This window comes from Sphaeramia orbicularis, chromosome 15, assembly GCF_902148855.1.
Source record: "Sphaeramia orbicularis chromosome 15, fSphaOr1.1, whole genome shotgun sequence".
Classification (NCBI taxonomy): Eukaryota; Metazoa; Chordata; class Actinopteri; order Kurtiformes; family Apogonidae; genus Sphaeramia; species Sphaeramia orbicularis.
In genome coordinates, this window is record NC_043971.1 from 31,367,354 (window position 1) to 31,383,052 (window position 15,699).

Sequence of the window (15,699 nt, forward strand, 5' to 3'; positions counted from 1 at the left end):
ATTGCTTCACTGCACAGACAAAAGGTCAACCGCCACCCTGAGCACTTTGAGTCTATGTGTGGATTTAAGTTTAATGCTGAAGTAAAGTTCTATTATTTTACATTTTTTTCATGGCGAAATTTACCATAGCATTTATTATATTATATGATTATGTTTTTTTTTTACCTAGAGTGCTGTTCCAGTTGTTCCTAAACCTTACTTTTTTATATAATTATAAAGGTTAAAGTATAAAACTGACAACATACTCCTGAGTATGTGAAATTTGACCTTAAACCATAGTGGACATGTGATTTTCTTGAGGATGCTTAACTACAGGAGTAATACTATAAGATATAAACCAAAACAACAAATCTTAAGAGTAAGGTACCTTTTTCTATTTTTAGCCATACCCTCAAAGCAGATCTGACCCAAGGTTGATATAAATACTCACCACTATCAATTTCTCAATGCTATCAATTACGTCGCTCTGTTAATCATGCCAAACAGGTGGAACATACTCTTTGGCAATACACCAGCAGACAGAATCTTATATGAAGAGATATTTAATGAGGCTGACTAAATTTCATAGTGTCCCATTCAGAAAAAAAGATTACGCCTGGTGATAAGATACACTTCATCGGCAACTTTCCTATCATGTTATACACATGAAGTCTGCAGACTGGAATGAAGTATACCAACTGGAATTTCGCCAACAGGCTCCAGTAGTAATCTTTGACCTTGTAATAGTAACAGCTAGGATGCTTTTGCACATGCAAGTTTAATTTTCCAAGACTGATCATCAGCTAGATCTTCTAGCCGTCCAGACATCTACCATGTGCAACAGGTTCTTGGTGATGGAAACACAGCACTACTACACTTGGCGCACTGCGTTTCTCATATTAGTGTTGGCAAAAGGTCACAATGCTGTCTGATATGGTATCTGAAAATTAAAGAGCATGGAAAGGTTAGAGCTAGAGTTTATTAAAGATTTAATTGGATGCAAATAAGCTAACTGTGTGTTCACAGTGAGAGCGGAGCAGCCCACTCAGTAAAATACATCAGCAAGTACGCATACTGTACATATAAACAAAGTCTAGGTCATGCACATTTAGTCACCTCATCTTTCTCACACCTTAGCAATGATCACCATGCACCAACACACACATACACACCAGCTGGACCGTTCAGATCCCGAGCACAGGGTAGGGCCGGACTGAGGTGAGGTGTAAATGTCAAGGCTTCTAGCTAACCACGAGACAAACTTGAAGACTGGTCCCTAACATTTCAATTCCTTGCCATACACAAACACAAAAAGTCTGTTAAATAATATATGTATGACACGGTATATTCGGCGGAGACTTTCCAGAATTATTTTAAGTTCTCTGCAGACATTCATTCTTATTCAACAACATAGTCTCTTTCATCTTCTGCACCATCACGACTTCCTCTGATCAATATTCACCAAAGTGCTATGGAATAATCTATCTACACTCATCCATGAGATACACTTATATATTACAATTATTCACAAAATATATCATAATGCCCCCAATAAGCAAAGATTTGCAACATTTCATAGATTTCACTGGAATTCATTTCAACTTGTAAGCATGAACATATATGTGAAATGCATAATTTGTCTGTTTGTCTGCTTAATCTTATCTTTTATATTCAGAATTATGCCTTTACTTCTCCTTACATAAAGATGGTGTCTCTATAAGTCATTTTTTAGTTTCTCATGATTAATTTATTCTAAATTATTACTGCCATTTTATATATCTAGCTGTGTGTGAATAAAGAAAATAAGTAATTAAAATATTTCATTCATTCCCTTGGAAGACCTGTACGTATATATTTTCATTTACTGGAACGTTGGTTATCGGCGCTTTGAAAACAGACACCTTCTCCAGCCCAGAAAATCACCTATATTCAACACAATGATGTGGTTTCATAAATGTATATCTGGAGGCATCATTTATCTCATCTTAGGTACCTCAGAAAACAAAACCAATGTCATTCTGCCAGTCTCTCTGATGTTACACTACCAACATCACAGAGAGGCTATCGTTTGCTCTATCACTGAAAGCAATAATGCAGAGCGGTAGAGAAAGAAAGGATGAGAGAGAACTTATCAATGTTCTCCACCATAAGCCATAAACCTGCAAGATCTTGCCAAGTCTGATAAGCAACATCAAACGCTCGCCCCACCCATCCCCTCCCTGCCGCTCTCCTTTGACAGCTGGGGCCCCAGTCCCGCATCAGTGGAAATTTCCTGAAATGTCACTCCAGTAGACGGCCTGAGTGATTGGCTAGCGTTGGGAGTAGTGTGGCTGCAAAGGCCACATATACGCACAATTGTCCCTCATCCTATTGTCCTTAGTCCCCCCACGATGCCTGTCACCATAATCTCAGCACTTGGAGGCAGAATTTGTCCAGCCATGCATGAATTATTCTCTCAAATCCCCACTGTGACTCGCCTCTCTCAACCTCCTCATATCTTGTCCTCACCTTGTTGTCCTTTGAGCTCACCCTGTCATGATAACTCAGTCAGTGGGCAGAATGAAAAGGTAAAGGGTTAAAAGGTGAAAGACAAAGTCCCTTTAAAGGTTGCCAGTGCAACATTTAGACTTTCACAAACATACTCTGAAAATGGAAATAAAATGGAAATAAAAATTAATGTTAAAAACTAATTTAATGTATGATAAAGGTAAACAAATCTGACTGACTCTCACTGACTGTATTTAGTTTAAAAAAATCATGGGCAATATTTGTATTCAATACATACAACTAAAAATACAACAAAATATACAATAAATCTGGTCAAAAAATAGCCATTCTCCACAGATATGACAAAATACAGCACCAAGAAACCACACCAACTTGACCTCACCTTCACTTAGGTTCACTCAGAATCATCCGTCTTGCAGTCAGTGAGGTTACCAGTGTATTTAATCAGGATAGTCACAGCCACGTTAGCCTCGCGGTCACCAATGTGTGAGAAAAAGGTAAGTAACGAGGTCTCTATAGGCAATCACTGAGCGTTTTACAGCGTGTTTGACTACACAGCGTCTGCAGTTAAACTCACCCCTGTAACTCTTCTCATCTTCAGTTAATCATGTCTGACGTTGTCAAGAGCGCCAGGTGCAAAAAAGGGAAAGTGTTATGGAAGGCCACGAACCAACAGGATACCGAGACAGTCTGTAAAGCCGGCCCAGCCCTCTTCAACTACAAGCAGCAGGGGTTACAGGCAGTTAATCAGACAAGGGCTAATCTAGTTAGGAGATCAACAAATGAGCCTCTCAGTCCTGAAAAGGAGGACACAACCCAACAGACAATAGAGTGGGTCAATGCCATTGTGTAACAGAACAACGCAAAGAATAATAATACTGTCAAAATGAAGGTCGATATTGAAACAACAGTATTATATTTATTTCTGCTGGGATGATAAAACATATTTTAACTAGTTGTCTCAGATAGATTTGTGAGGTTATTGCCAGTGAGCGAAACTGAAGCTCAACGATCATGAATCAATGTGTCTTATATATTGTGTATCATCCAAACATAAATATGGTTTATGGTATAATGTCTTATAAAATCAGGATTAAAGCTACTGGATGGAATTGGAAAACAGGGCAACCACCTGTTTTTCCAATTAACATTGTCAAGACAGTGTGCCTTTGCAAAGTGTCTGGCTGTGAAGGGCCATTAAAGGTAAGTGGTGGCGGCTGGCAGCAGGCATGACAAAGCCAGTGACCACAGAAGGGCTCCAGGATTCTCCACACCTCCTTTGGTCTCCATGGAAACAAGGACAGGAACGTTCATGCACACGGCAGCCGTGAATAGACCATCACAAGGGAAAAGAAAAACATGCGTCCTGCTACTGGCATTTCACAGACTCCAGTCCAGACGTTTTCACACCCTCTGGATTCACAGTGATGTTTGCCTGCTACAAATCCAGAGTAAGCCATCTCCCATCTCAGTGCACACCTGATGCCTCTCGTCTTTTGCTGTTTGGCTTTTAGACTTTTTTTTTTAAATACAAGCCTACAGCCTGATTAAAAATATGTCAGACACAACAGCGTATGTGCTGCCAGTCATTTTAATCCATTCTAAAAATCAACACAGATTATTCTTTCTGGTGTTTCTTTCTGTGATGCACTGAGTCCTCATTTGCCTATTTTAGCACAGTTTGGTCTTAGCTGGGAAAAATATTTTTTGTACAAAAATAGGATTTGGACAACATCAGGAGACAGTCTGTGCCTAGTGTTATAGCTCCATAAAGAAACTGTTTAACAACTGTGACAGTGTTAGTTAAACGTTGCAGTCACCAAAGTGGGAAATTAATTTTTCTGTCAAACACATGCAAACAGTGGCTGCTGTGCAAAGACAAGTTGATAAATGACAATTAGTAGCATATGATTTTTAACCAGCAATAAACTAAAATGGTCACATTAATACTGATTTTTAATACTTAGCTTACCCTGGTCATGACTGAACAAGGCGTCACTTAACGCAGCCATATGCTTTTACAGTTAGACACATCTGCTGATGAATGTCTTGGAAAGAAACAGATGATTAAGTATCACTGGCTGACCCAGACAGAGAAGGTGAGCAAGTAAGACAGCCTGAGTGCAGACTGAGACAGAGATGTCTTTCCTTGTCAACAGCAGGAAACACCATCCTGTTTGTCTGGCCAGAATAACCACTAATACTGTCTGCTATAAGAGCACATTATAATGGAGGGGCATGAGAAAATATGAATAAACTTGAATACCGTGATGATGTGTTTTTTGATACTCCAATCCTCAATCATTGTATTCATTGTTTCATTTGGTTTAAATGTAAAAACATGATGTAAACATTGGTTCATTTTACACTGGTTTAATCCCCTGACTGGCTGCTGTGTTGCTATGTTGTAATCTATCTTCAACAAGTACTGACATAAAAATTGTTTGGTAAATCATTCTTTAAAATTTACATGACAAATAATATATTAATACAGATATCTCGGAACTGAAGTTAATAAATGTGTCATTCCTGTTTTTAACTTAATTTCCCATCATGGAATGTGGTACTGCACCCCCGTGAACCGGGGTATAGCAACGTGATTATAAGGCTATTGTACTCCAAAATTACTGATACAGTATCTCCCAAAATATTGGTCCTATCAATTTGCTGTTTTTGCTAGTCTCTTCCTTTTAAAATTTAAATGACAATTAATATATTAATACAGATATCTACGAACTTAAGGTGGTAAATGCGTTGTTCCTGTTTTTAACTTCATAACCTATCATGCAGCGTGGTATCATCATGCATCACTCCCATTGTCTCCTGACGGGCAAGGCTGCTTCCTGTCCCTCCCCCTGGCAACTGCTAAGCAACATGAATTAGCCAAATAAGTCCCTCCTAACTTTAAAAAAGGAAATTTTAAACAAAAAAAAAGGTATTTAAAAACATCTCAATTTCTCAGAACCACGCAGATACATAGACAGACAGACAGACAGACAGACAGATGCTCTGAGACCTTCCAGTATTATGATAAAGATGATGAACCTTTCTCACCAACAGGGCCATGTGCACTCATCTAGTTTCTTTTAGTGCACTAGAAGCGCAACTGAATGTCCACTGGCCTTTTGCAGACACAAAATGAATGGACCTTGTCTACATTATACAGCACAAAAACACACACTCTGGGGGCCTTGTTAGAGTGTGTTTGCAGGCAGGTTTTAAGATGCCACATGTAGGGTTGAGTGGCTGTCGGCTTTGCCAGAAGAGGAAACAGACAGAAATGGGTACAGAAAATTTCCTCTCAACACAGAAATGTGCATATGCTGGTACTGATGCACAGAAAAACATCTAAGAATATTTGCTCCCTGTTTAACATTCCGTCTCCTATTTCTTTCTCTATGTGTCTCTGTCTATGTTACTCCCTCTCTCTGTATCGTGGTCTGCCCAGTGATCTAGTTTGTCGGCAGGCAGAGAATGACAGATTTGATGTTGAGATGGTATGTCTGTCTGTATGTGTGCGTTGCATACAAGGCTCCTTAGTCAAAAATTCTGCCCTCCTTCAGGTTTTCACAGTTTCGTCCCATCACTCTGAGGTAGCTGTGAGAAAATGAGAAAGCTGACAGTAAGGGAATAAAGCGAAGAGAGGAGCAGAGAAAAGGAAGACAGTGAGAGAAAGAGAGAGTGTGTGAAGCAGCAAGAGTGTGAGGATAAAAGGGGGTCAGACAGTGGATGAGAAGTGGATCTGAGCGCCTGAAGGTGGCTGGTTCTGCTTTGGTTTGAGCGCCAGATGAACATGAAGGAGCTGTGAACGAATCGTGAATGAAAGATGGTGGAATGCCATTAAATCATTTATTGTGTAGGATTTGAAGTTCTCGTCATTCAAAACTGTTCATTTTTGGACTCTTTCACTTCAGTAAATCAAACAAACAGCATCTCCTGACTTCTGAAACCTTAGCAAATGTTTAAACAGAAGAGAATTCTTGAGAAACAAATGCTTTTCATTACATTTTCTGTCAGATAACCCACTATAGTGTGGCTTTTCCACTTGAACCATGTTATTTCTTTTTGTCTTCCTTCCTCTGACAGTCATTCCAAGACACATTAATCATGTCTCTTAAAAACATCAAGGTTGTGCTGGGCCTTTTGAAAAGTGCTCTGAAATAAATTCCTATCAGCTTGACAGCTCCAATTTAGCTTGTATTATATATAGAAAAATGCCGGTAAATTACCACTGCAGAATATATAACCCTTCTTCCGTCCCTTCTATCTCAACCCCGATGTCTCTGATGAAAATCCCTTTTGAATCCTTTGAGAAACACTAATCTAAATACAAAGTTCGACTAATACCTACAATTAATGCATATGTAAATACAGCTCCAGATTTTTCTGCCTCATGTGGCTTTTTGCCCTTGTTTGCTGTAATTTGTTGAATCTGAGCGGTAAAGTTGCGTGTAAGTATAAGTCTGGTTAGGTTCTGATTTCAGAAGTGGAGCAGAAGTCACGTTAACTTAATTTGCTTCTGTCCACCACACTGTCAGCCACATTTCTATGCACATTACCAATTCATAGGCCAAAGCAGGGTCAATACTAATGCTGTCTTTATCCAATTCTTACTGAGCGTGCTCGTAAAGGAGGCACTTACCTGACAGTCAAGTCTGGAAATAATATTTTCCCTGGAATACATCGGATGTTGTACAGAGGGCCAGATGTAGATCTGTTACTGCTGTGGTGCTAAGAGAGAATTATCTGAGTGTTGGTATTATTAAATTAAGCACAATCCTACCTAATAGAACGCACATACGGGAACAACAGGGCATCACTCCAAGTTACTTAATAATTAAGATATGTTGGAATTCTCTTCTGACTATGCTTGTTTGGGTGAGTAATAAATTTTTTTTTACATTTGCACCATCTGGACAAAGGGCGAAGAAAAACTCTGAAGATGTTTCATATGTTGGTTGCTTAATGTTTTGGTACACAAGAATGTGGTTAAAATCACTTAGAGTAAGCTAAAATAACTTATGTAAAAGCTAAACTAAAACAATTAAAACTGTCTGCAGGATACCTTCCTCTATGCTTCGTCATATGCGTGCCATATTACAAGCAACCACGCTACACCAGGTATCAAACTGCTGACACTACAGTAATCTCAGTCCATCTTTTCCCATATGTTGAACTATGTAAATGTTTCTAATGCCTTGTTCAAAACAAGAGTTCTTTGTTCTGTGAATGGATTTTAAGACTTCTTCTTGATGATAGAGGAGGAAATGCAGCAGTAAAGATGCAATAAAAGCTGAAGTTCCTAGGATCACACTTTCAGAACTATTATTTCTTTAAAGAAAAAACATCAGAACTATTATTTCTACAGTACAGCTAAATAAATAAATAATTTCATGTGCTATAGTGTGGAATCAATAGAAAACTGATAAATGGTTTGTTTTGTTGATATTGTGATTCAGGAAGGATTATATGTGTGTAAATTACTTTTTGATTCTGAAGTCCAAAATGGGTTTCAACTACTGTCTGCGAGAAATGTACATAAACCACAAGAGCAATTTTTATGAAACTTGGTGGAAGAGTAAAGCATGGTAAATTCCATTTTCAAGCAGATCCATAAAAAGGGACAGAGCAAAGACCTTTTCCTCTGTGTAAAATTACATCATAAGGTGTTTCATCGAATTCCTGGACCATGGGACCTACCGAGTTCCGCTCCTGTTGTCACACAGACATAAAATACACATACGGTAAATGCACAAGCCAAGGTGAGTAACATCATCAATCACAGTCTGAGCATCACACAGGTCTGTACAGAAATTCTCAATTCTTCACTGTCTTGGTCAAGGAAGAGGATGTCTCCATTGTGTAATGACACCAAGAGAGGAAATGGTCTTCCTTTGTTCCTTTACAACTCCATTAGTGCCTGTGACATGGGTCTTCTCTTTTGTACTTAGATGAGTACTTCATTTGGCAATCTTGACTCCATTTCTCTTTATCTTTTGGCACTGATCATTTCTTCCTGCTTGCTTTTATATAACTGCTTCCCCTCCAACTGTGTTTAAATGGGGAGTGATTTTTAGAAGTTTTTAATAGAGATCGGTCCAAAATATATATCAAGGAAAAATTTCAAGAAGTGACAGAATCAGTATATTAATTAGCATATATACATCATCAAATGATTGAAAAAGACTTTGTATTATCCTACAGTGTTTTGGATTATTTGGGTATTTTGTAACATAACCCAAAGATTTGCATGAAGAGAACACAAGCATAGGAAGAGTTTATGTGTGAGGTAGGTGTTTTAGCTTAAAGGAGTGATATTTTGCTTTTTTTAAATGGAATTATGCATTTTAAAACATTTCCCTGTGGTCTGCATAAACTGTAAATGCTACGCTTGGGTCTGAACTCTTCATTAATTAAACTCCACAGGTCCATCTTCAACACTATTTCTGAGTGATGACACCAGAAAGGTTCTTTTGAGTGCTGGCCCTTTACATGCACATGAGTCACTTCAAACCCCACCCCCTCCAGGTTGTTGGCTGGGCTGATCTGTCATGTTCAACCAACAACTGAACATTTTAGGTAATGAGCTCGAAATTTGGACATATTTTCAGTATGGACTACAACCGTTGTTGCTGACAAACAATTATGGCATACTTGGAGAAATGTTCATCGGAAGTCTACACCTTACATGTGCAAATGTCGTGACATAATTAGTTATAGATGTAACAAATTAAGAAGGAAATAAAATGATTCGTAGATATCCACTCGATTTTTGCCAAAATGAATATAAAGATAGCTTTGCAGAACCTGGAGAGTTCAAATTCAAATTTTTGGAACTATTAGGGCCCAAATACACAACTAAATGTACCAAAGACTAATAAAAGTGGATTCAGCAAAATATGACCCATTTAAAGCACAGTATGGTCACCTTGAATCATTTCTGAATTAAAAATGAGCACTGTGTTTGACTGATAGCAGATGACATGACAGATACCAGTTGATCCATATTATTTTTTACCCAGACTGTAACTGAGAACCAGCATTCATTTATTAGTGTTGACTTCTATAATTAGTCCCAGCTTTTAGCCGACCCCTGGTTTTTATTGGGGAAATACAGTAACTGCTTATGAGGGGTGAAAGTACTGTGTTACTCGAACGTGGTTCACATTCTACAGCAGTATTTCAAGAACAGTTATAGTCTAAAACTACAATAAAAAATCTAATAAAAATTCAACCTTTTTCTCAAGGAAAATCCATCTCTGAAAAACATTTCTCATGAGATACCATAAACTAATAAGCTTTTTACCTGGTTTGTTTTGAAATTAGATAACATATTTTAATATCCTGTAAGCTATTGGGCAAAGTTCTACTAGCTCTTCATTGAAACAATTCAAGCAATGGAAACATTAGGCTAATCCAGCCAAAGGTAACCTGCTAGGGCTCTAAGTGGTAATAATCCACACTGTGCGGCACAAACACATCTACCTACTTCCTTATACTGGCAACCCTGTGTTTTTAAAACCATAAATATAAAGCACAGTGGTTATTACTTTGCTTTCTGCTCCCAGCTAAGTTCATCCATCTTCTTGTTTAACCGTGCTTTTTGTTGTTCATGCAGGTCATTTTCAATAGTGGGGGTGTCCAAATTGTGAAATTGTGTCCCCTGCATATGTTTGAAGTGTTTGACTTCACTTGTGCATGATAATTGATGATGGATGAAGCAATCATAAAGTGTGGTAAGTGTGGCAGCTGGTAAATTACGAGTGGTCTATGCTGGGCTAGACAGCACTGGGCAGACCAGGAGAACTCAGCAGTGATTTATTCATGACACAAGTGGGTGAAGACTCAGCTTTCCTTTTTACCGTCCTACTCCCTCTGCTGCCTCTTTCCCCAGCTGCTTCCCTGACACCATCACATCATCCTCACATATCCGCTGTATCCCTCCTTAGTGCCCACATCCCACCACCCTCCTTTCATTTTCTACCTACTCGTATTAATCACACGAGTGTCAGCAGCAATTCATTTTCACTCCCTCTGCGTGTACTACGTATGTGCATAAATGGAAGATGCTGTGTGTGTGTAAGTGTATGGTTACTTTTCATTATTGGTTAAAGGTACAGTGAGCAATTCTAATCCAAAGCACTTTTTGTCAGATTCAGACAATAGAAAGGTGAAGTCTTTTCCCTTGTGGGTACGCTCATAAGCCCTTACTTTGAGCAAAAATATGGACAGCGGTCAGTGGTGACAGACAAATAAGTTTTTGATCCAGTCTGACTCATACCATCTATATTATAAAAGCCAAGTGGCCTCTGTGTGCATGCGTGTGTGTGTGTGTGTCTCGGGATTCACACAAAATCCGGAAAGAGCTGACTGCTGTAGTTTGGCATACTTTTGTATTTTTCGTCAAGGAACAGACTAGCAAAAACAACAAGTTGATAGGGCCCATATTTCAGGAGATATTAGTAATTTTGGAATACAATAGCCTTACAATCACATTGTCATACCCAGAATGATTTGGCGGTGAGTGCTGGACAAATGCGGTACAGCATGCTGGAATACACAACAGCATAAAAACTACCACATCTAGAACCCATGGATCCCCACGGGTCAATGCACTAGTTAATTGTAAGACATCACATGTCAATTTAAAAGATCATTTTCTATCTCTGTATGCATATTAATGTTCACCGAAATGTGTGTATGCTCAATATGTAATGCACATACTGATATTATTATCAACATTTTATTTTATTCACCACAGCTCTTATTGAGGGTGGGAGGAGGGGGGTTAGAAGGGTTTCTTGTTTGTTTGGAGTGTTACATTGTTGTATTTATGATCGCATGTTCATTAAAAGGGAAAATCAATAAAATATATTTAAAGAAAAAAAAAATTATTTTCCAAGTAAGGGAATCCAGTTTGTCATAAAACCAATAATGGATCAGGCTGTGAAAATATATAATTAGAAAGCCAACAAACCCCACAATCACAATATGTAGTATGTGTCTTTCCACAAATGGTCCAAAGCTGCTCAACGTGTCTTTGCAGCTCTCAACAGGACCACATTTGTAGTGCTTTTCACCTTTGTTGCTCATGCACAAAAAACAAAGTTAAATTGGTTGAGGTAACAGCCCATTTGATGTTGCTGATGTGTATCACAAACACTGAGCTATTTGGCATGAAACTAAACAGTGTTTAATGTTTACTGCACAAACTAGTACTTTCTTGACCTGGAAAATTAGCTCATTAATTGAGGAGGATCATACATGTAAATGACTGCATATGATTGCAATGATTTATCTGTTGTCACTGACCGCTGACTACCATATGTACCATCCTTACTTTTAACAAGGCAGGATCCCATGGTGCACAACAGAAGGGTCAGGGCATGTTAGGGTGCACAGGGTTAGAGCTTTTGAAATGCACTCAGGATCAATGGATGAGGTCAAAAGGTGAAAGTTTTTGCAAACACATTTTAGCCATAGGTTTGACTATCTTGTTTATTATATTCCTATTGTAGTCTTATTCAAATATTGACTTTTCACATTTTCACCAAGCATTAGTGAAGTGAGAGGATTTGGTCACAACCTGTTTTTCTTGTTGCGAAAATATCTCTTCAAATGTAACAACAATAAGGCTGTGAGATTGACATATCAATTAACAACTGAATAATGTACGGTATTGTAAAGATGTTTGGTATGGTACATAATCACAGGATAATCTCCACATGATCTCTTGTAAGTCATCCAAGTAATTGTCCAAATTGTGCCATTAAAAAACAAATCCACATGCACAAACCAAGCACACACAGGTCCAGAGGGCATCTCATTAGTAAACTCACACCCTCACAGCTGGAGGTTGTCACACTGCATGTACTGTCACGGACTGCAGGACAGGAAAAACCCTGTGAGTAGGAGCTGCAATCAAGTTGCACACACCAGCCTTCTGTACACCACTGGGTCATTTCACGACATACAGGCACATTCACATAGAAGTACATGCTACATGCAAGATGACAGCCACCACACTATCCATGTACGTCTCTCACATGCCTCATCCAAGCCCCAGGGTCCTGTATTTTCACATGCAACTTATTGCAAGTCCAGTAAACACAATTCACACAGTGTGCACATACAGCAATATTCAATCCATACACAGAACAATGGCCACAATAAAGGAGCAAATCTTCATCTCTGTTTGACTCCAGGAACTGAAAAGCTGAAATTTAAGCTGCTACTTTCACTTTGTATTCTAAAAATGTTGACTGTCAACCATCAAAAACATAGTTGAGGATTTCCACATAACCAGTGATGATCACAAGCCAACTATCTGTCAAAATGCAAAACACTGCTGCTCAAAAATGCTGCTGGCTGCATTGTTTGTGGGCATAAATTATATCCTTTAATAAAGTTACTATTCACTAATGCTCATGCAGTCATCTGCAGTAACAGAAAAACAAGTCAGTGGCAATGCCTCCATTTTGTTTCAAGTTACAGAGGTACACATGTAATTAAAACATGGTCACTGGTAGCTAAATAAAAGGTGAGACAGATGGGACAAAGGTATACAAAAGGTGGACAGATAAATGTTGTAATATGAGAGCCATGTATGCAGTGTTTCCAGATGCATCAACATTTTTCATCTTTAACCTTGTAAAGCCTGAACCATTAAATCATTGTCAGAAAATTCCAGTTCTTTGAAAACGGAGTCTTTATTGGTCCTTCAGAACAACCAAAAAATTGTTTTCAAATATCAAAATTCATGTATGAGTTTCAATTTTGTATCATATTTGATACATCGGGCCTCAATGGTCAAATATTATTATTTTTGAACAAACAAAAACATAATATAACAAAAACATGTCTAACAAATTGGTAATTCCTTTTAAAAATTGGCAAAGTTCTGCCTCCTTCCTCATTAATGACAGTCTTGTAGTGTCAATGGAAAGGCCTCTGGTGAACAAATCCCTCCCCCCTGATGGATAATCCGTGTATTGCATTTATGTAATTGTATACATCAGGTATGAACACATGGCTCAAATATGATACGTTTGGTGTTACAGGGTTAATGTAGACATAGTCTCAGAAAGGGCAGCTGTAGTGTAAACTTTTCTTGGGAATCTGACATTAAATAGTAAAAGATGGGCCAGTGGCATGCAGCTTTTTCATTTAATGGGCCATTACATTACTGTTGTTTGTACAGTGGACTTTGTAAGTGGATGTCTTGGTCTAACAGCCATAACATCTTAAAATGTGTGTTGTTGAGCAAAGCAGATGTTTTGGAAAATGATGGAGCACATATAACCACTTGGGGCTCCTCATTAAAATCAATGACGTGGGGAACAGTGTGTTGAAGACTGGAGAAGATACAGGAAGAGGCTACACTGATTTTGCTGTTTAGTTTCACTTAATCGTTGTCAGAGTGTTGATAAAAAATTAAGTTTTCATTAATGAATGTAGAGCTGATGATTACAATTTGTATGTGGCAGCATTAGACACATTGACAGCCATAGAAGACAAGTTGAAACAACAACATGGGAGGCAAGCAGGCGGACGGAAACCTATTTTTTTCTGTCACTGAAAAGCATAAATGTCATCTGATCCAAGCTCATCTATCTTCAACATAAATTGAGTTTTCAATATCAATATCAACCAAATTCCATCTGTCTGGCTCTTCCATTCCTGGGAGAGGGATGTAGACAAGGAGGCAGAAAGCATTAGATGAGGTGAATGTTTCTGTTCTTACGCTGAAACCTGACAAATGTCACAGTTTTGCCACAGCAGTCGAGAGATAATTTCTTGAGTTATGTAATACTGTGATAGAAAAAACTATGCTGGTATCATCACTGTCACAGAAGCCCCTGGGAATGTGGATCTCATGCATGCCTGTAGGGGTTTATTTTAGGTTTACATGAGAGCGTTCACTTGCATGCATTCGTATACTTAACCATACTTCTGCCGCCTCCTCTACAGCTCTTCTTCTCCCACTCTTTCGTTTTTCTTTTGCTTAACATCTCCAAATCCCCTGTGGTTTCACCTGCAGTGATCCTCTGCGCTTCACTTTCTTTTAATAATGTGCTTCCCCCAGTCTTGTCCTGTCTCTCATCCATCATTGTTTTCCTGCCTTTTCGTACCTACTCATTCCTTTCAATCCACCCCTTTCCTGGATGTAACCAGGTGATGATGCCTTGGGGTTCACATTAGGCTGCTGTCAGCCAGGAAGTGAAATTTCAAAAGAAGCATACTGAACATGGCCCTCATCGTCTGTAAACCTCCACCCCCACACCTCCTCTGTTCTGTTTCAACTCCCCACTGACAAGGTTCCCCCTTCACGGATCCTCAGAGCGACTGGGAAAACCATGAATAAGGTAAACGTTAACGTAGTAGAATCCTTGCTAAAGGCTGCTGGCAATCCTCTAGTTAAAGCTATTATTGATTTGCATAAAAGTGAATTAACAGAAAATGGTATGTAATAACTAATTGACCTCAAAACGAAATTCTACTTCACAGTCTGATAGGTGTTTGTTGGTAAATACGGCTAGAATAAAGACCCTCCACCTTTAAAACTTTCAGCCTTTTTCTCTCTAACATAGGTGTTAATGGGATTTATCTTATTTTTGGAGCCTGTACATATGACCATCATGTCCCTCTTCAAGCAATGTTAAAGCTAATGTGGCCACAAGATACAAGGTTCAAGGTGACTTTATTAATACCCATAGGTAGACTTGTTCAGCAATCTGGAGAGGGCATCTCAAACACAAAAAACATTAAAACGACAGGACACATACAGGGGACAGATTAAAAACAGCACAGAGAAAAGACATGGACAGGTACTACCACCAGCTCACTGATCACGGTTAAAACAGACTAGAAATAAATAGATAAAAAACAGACTAAAATAAATAAAAGTCATCAGATATCACTAAAAATAGGGGGACAAAAATTGCCAATTGCCATAATTGTTGACATTGAAACAAACATACAAATTAATTTAAAGTTATTCTCTACATGTCAGTAAAACGTAACCTGTGAAGTCAACCTGCTTTACCCAGCAGCAAACCCATAAGCACTGCTGGGATCATCTGGATTTATAGTAAAGCTAATACTTTTTTTAAAAACACACCATCAGCTCTGTGGATCTACTGGATATTTTTTTTTTCACAGCCAATTTTTCAAGCCAGATACTATTCAGTGCATTCAGAGTGCATTCAGTAC